Consider the following 5,232-nt stretch of genomic DNA (forward strand, 5'->3'; position numbering starts at 1 on the left):
ATCAAGGAAAATATGCACCTTTTTAGTCATACTCCAAAAAGTCAAAATCATATGACAAATTTGACCCACCCTCAGAACTATGGGAACAAACCACCTCAACAAGCGAAATGTAGCTGCAATGACCTTCTAATGTCCTCAATGTTGATGCAATGGTAACCGAAGGCCCTAAATGGCCCCATTTGATTACATAGCACCCACACGTGTCGGCAACAAATATGGAAGAGTACCAGCCATCGTGCTCATTCATTTTTCCATTCATATGAATTCGCCTCTCTATAAATATTGTAACAAATTTACGCTAGTACCATTGCCATCATCAAAGGCATCTCATAGAAATCCAATCTTTTTCACTTCATCGTGTCTATCTCTCCATTTGCTCAGATCATGGATGAATCAGCCATCCCTATGGCCAAGGAAGTATACAATAATAATAAGAATGATATTGTGAAATTGCAGAGCTGCGATGGCAAAATATTTGAGGTGGAAACAGAGGTGGCATCGACTTCAGGCATCATACAGAGAATGATGGAGGACTTGGGTACTGACATTGCTATTCCTCTACCTCTCGTTTCTGCCAAGATTCTAGGTCTGGTTATTCAATATTGCAGATACCATGTTCTTGATGCCCCCACTATATCAATCGATGCCATAAAAACGTGGGATGAGGAGTTCGTCAGAGCTCTGGTAGATGATCGTGCAACACTCTTTGAAGTTACGAAGGCTGCCAACTACCTCGTGGTCACAAACCTTTTGGACACGATGTGTCAAACTATTGCTGATATGTTGAAAGGGAAAACCGCTGAACAGATACGTGAGCTTTTCAACATTCGGTATGAAAATTAATCGTCAAATCACTCTCCAATGGCAGAGTACCTCTCTTTCTACCCTAGCATCTGAGAACGGTTGTAAAGTCCATCAAATGGATGTAAAAACTGCTTTCTTGAATGAAGTTCTAAAAGAGAATGTTTTTATGTCCTAGTGTGAAGGATTTGCTGTGAGAGGACATGAACAAAAAGTATGCAAAATTGTGAAATGATTTTATGGCCTCAAACAAGAATCGTGAGCCTGGTATGAAAGACTAAGTAAGCATCTTCTGAAACTCAATTTCAAACACTATGATCTTGATGATGCAGCTTTATTTGTCAAGAAAGTTGAAAAAGCAGTTGTATATCTTGTGGTATATGTAGATCATCTTTTGATGACATGGAACAATGAAAGCAACATCACATCCATAAATAAGGAATTGAAGAAAGGTTTTGAAATGAGTGATTTGGGCTATGTTCATTACTATCTTGGTATTGAAGTAACTCAACATCTGAAGTCCATATTCCCTTCTCAGAAGAAGTACATTGGAGATCTATTGAATAGGTTTGGCATGACAGAATGCAATCCTCTTACTACTCCAATGGAACCAAACATAAAGCTCACATCCATTGAAGGAAAATAATTTGAGGATGCAACAAAGTATAGACATGTTGTAGGAAGTCCCAACTACCTAACTACTACTAGACGAAACATTTCATTTGCTGTTGGAATCCTCTCTAGGTTTATGCAAAAGCCTTGTGAGGGACATTGGTTTGTTGAAAAAAGAGTTCTAAGGTACTTCAAGGGAACTCACGACTTTCGAATCAAGTATACAAGTGGATGACTTCAGCTTAATTGGATACTCTGATTGAGACTTCGATGGAGACAAAGAAACTAGGGTATCTACTTCAAGTTATGTTATGAGTCTTGGATGAGGAGTTGTCTCCTAGAGATCACAAAAACAATCAGTTCTAGGAGATTCCACAACGGAGGTAGAAGATGTGGTAGTAGCTGAGGCAACAAAAGAAATTGTGTGGCTCAGGAAAATTCTTGAAGATTTGTAGGTAAAACAAGTATAATTGACTCCAATCATGATTGACAATACCTCGGCAATAAAGTTGGCCAAGAACCCAAAGTTCCATGATTGAACAAAGCACATCAATTATATGTGGTAAAGAACCAAAAAAAACGTTACCACTCCCATTTGCACCCACTCTGTTAGAAACTTATATATTACAGAGCAATGGAACACATAAAATATTGCAGAAATATAAACACAAAACAAGAAGACGACAAAACAAGAGACACAGATATACGTGGTTCACCCATTTGGGCTACGTCCACCCCGAACAGCCAGTCCTTCCTTTTTATTATCCAGCAAAATGAAGAGACACAACCTACAGCAAATCTGCTGTAATATCCTCTTTTTTCTCTCACAGTCTCACCTCTCTGTTTCTCGCTCACAGAATACACATCTATCACACAGCCTCAAATACAATACCCTCATACAAAGAGAGGGGTTGCCTTCTAGGGCAAAAAACCCTAAACTAAACATAAGTTCTACCGTCAGATCATCCGCCTAATGAACGCCCGAGATTGACTAGAAATTACTAAACTTTTACAAGGCAATTTTACAGTTGTTTTTAGCTTCGGGGGGCGCTGCCCCCGAAACCCCCCGCCAGGGTGGGGCTCCCAAAGGTCGCAGCCGCCCCCCCCTGCAGCGAACATTTTACGGGTGGCGTTTCCGCCCCCATTTCGAACTGGGGTCCTATGTGGTGATACCTTTGAATATAGAAGATAATCAGGCTCCACACCCAACAATCTCCCCCTTGGAGACTAATTGTAGCAACTCCACCGCTGCTCCATTTGCTGGACAATGACTCCTCTTTGGACCTGGCTATTTCTCATCTTCATCGTCATCCTTGAAGACCAACTGAAACTGAGCATATTCTCAGTTTCTCCCTGGTTACAACTTTTTTAGCATATCTGCAGGATTCTGGCTAGTGTCTATCTTTTCCAGCTTCAACTCTCCATCTTCCAACACTGATCGTATGAAATGGTACTTGAGCTATATGTGTTTAGTCCTGGAATGAAATGCTGAGTTCTTTGCAAGATGAATGGCACTTTGGCTATCACTGTATAATGTTCCCATATCATGCTCCTTACCCAATTCACCCATAAACCTTTGTAACCAAATCATTTCTTTACTAGCCTCTGTAGCAGCAACATACTCTGCTTCTGTTGTTGAAAGTGCAACAACACTTTGGATTTTTGAAACCCAACTGACAGCTGTTCCTCCAACAGTAAATACATATCCTGTAGTGCTCCTCCTGTTATCTCTGTCACCTGCCATATCTGCATCAGCATATCCTTGTAGGGAGATGTTTGAACCACCAAAGCATAATGCTTGATTTGTGGTACCTTTCAAATATCTGAGAATCCATTTCACTACCATCCAATGTTCCTTTCCTGGATTGTTCATGTACCTGCTTACAACTCCCACTGCATGTGCAATATTAGGCCTCGTGCAGACCATTGCATACATTAAGCTTCCAACTGCTGATGCATATGGAACTTTAGACATATAATCCATGTCTTCTTGGATCTTTGGGCACATTTCCTTGCTAAGTTTGAAATGGCTAGCAAAATGTGTACTAACTGGTTTTGCATTGTGCATGTTAAATCTTTTCAACACCTTTTGTATGTACTCATTCTGAGACAATGTTAATTTACGATTTTTCCTGTCTCTAGTTATTCTCATACCAAGGATTTGTTTTGCAGCTCCCAAATCCTTCATTGCAAATGAATTTGCCAGTTTTCTTTTGAGCACATTTATTTCCTGCATGTTAGATCCTGCAACAAGCATGTCATCTACATACAATAACAATATAATATAGCTTCCATCATTTTGCTTTTTCAAATAAACACAATGATCAGAGTGACATCTAGTATAACCTTGTTCAGACATAAACTTGTCAAATTTTAGATACCACTGCCTTGGAGCCTGTTTTAAGCCATACAAGCTCTTCTTCAACCTGCACACTAGTTTCTCCTTCCCTTTCACCTCATATCCTTGTGGCTGCTGCATATATATCTCTTTCCAAATCCCCATGGAGAAAGGCTGTCTTTACATCTAACTGCTCAAGATGCAAATCTTCAGCTGCTACAAGACTTAAAATAGCTCTGATTGAAGTCATTTTAACAACAGGAGAAAATATTTCATCAAAATCAATACCTTTCTTCTGTCCAAAACCCTTCACCACAAGTCTAGCTTTATACCTCTGTTTTCCTCCATCTTCTTCCTTCAGCCTGTAAACCCATTTATTCTTCAATGTAGTTTTTCCTACAGGAAACCTGACTAAATCCCAAGTCTGGTTATGCATTAAGGAGTCCATCTCTTCTTCCATGGCTACCTCCCACTTCTTCCTGCTTTCAACCTGCTTTGCTTCTTCATAACATTCGGGTTCACCGGAATCAGTCAACAATAAATAATATAATGAAGGAGAGTATCGTTCAGGGGGTCTACCTATCCTGGTAGATCTTCTAACACCACTTTCAGGTGTTTGGGGTGCTTGTTGTTGTGGTTGTTGATTATTATTATTTTCAGGCACCTTTACTTTTTCAATGATTTCATCAAGAACTGCGTATTCCTTGTTTTCCTTTTCCTGTTTCTTTTCCTGAACTGATTCTTATACATGACCTTTTCATTGAATATTACATCTTTGCTCTTAATGATTTTGTGATTTTCGTAATCATATAAGCGATAACCAAAATCATTAACACCATATCCAATAAAGGTACATTTCTTTGACTTTGCCTCAAGCTTTGTTCTATTTTCTTTATCAATATGGACAAAGGCCTCACAAACAAAAGGCTTTAAAATAGAGTAGTTTACCTTTTTACCTGTCCATGCTTCCTCTGGAACACCACCATCCAAGGAACTTGAAGGCCCTCTGTTTATCAGATAAACAACAGTATCTACAGCATCTGCCCAAAACTGTAAAGGCAATCCTGCATGCAATCTCATGCACCTTGCACGCTCCATGATTGTTCTGTTCATCCTTTCTGACACACCATTTTCTTGTGGTGTTCTTGGAACTGTCTTCTCTCTGCGAATTCCATGCTCTAAACAGTACCTATCAAACTCTTTGCTGCAATATTCACCTCCATTGTCTGATCTAAGACACTTCAATTTCTTTCCTGTCTCAATCTCAACCAAAGCTTTCCATTTCTTGAAAGTATCAAATACATCAGATTTATTCTTAATACAATAAATCCAAGTTTTTCTAGTTGCATCATCAATAAAAGTAACATAATAACGAGAGCCACCGAGGGATGATACTTGAGCAGGTCCCCATACATCTGTATGCACAAGCTCTAATTTTTCGTTCTTCTTTTCTTTCCCAACTCTGAGAAATCTGACTCTCT

The 5,232-nt window shown here is 39.4% G+C and overlaps 1 pseudogene; it reads left to right on the top strand.

Moving 5' to 3' along the window:
• Positions 1-384: 384 nt before the first annotated feature.
• Positions 385-843, top strand: LOC149228872 (SKP1-like protein 1A pseudogene; annotated as a pseudogene).
• Positions 844-5,232: the final 4,389 nt, after the last annotated feature.

Source organism: Pinus tabuliformis, chromosome J, assembly GCF_031772625.1.
Source record: "Pinus tabuliformis cultivar Carrire ecotype Pingquan chromosome J, CPIR1, whole genome shotgun sequence".
NCBI classification, from domain to species: Eukaryota; Viridiplantae; Streptophyta; class Pinopsida; order Pinales; family Pinaceae; genus Pinus; species Pinus tabuliformis.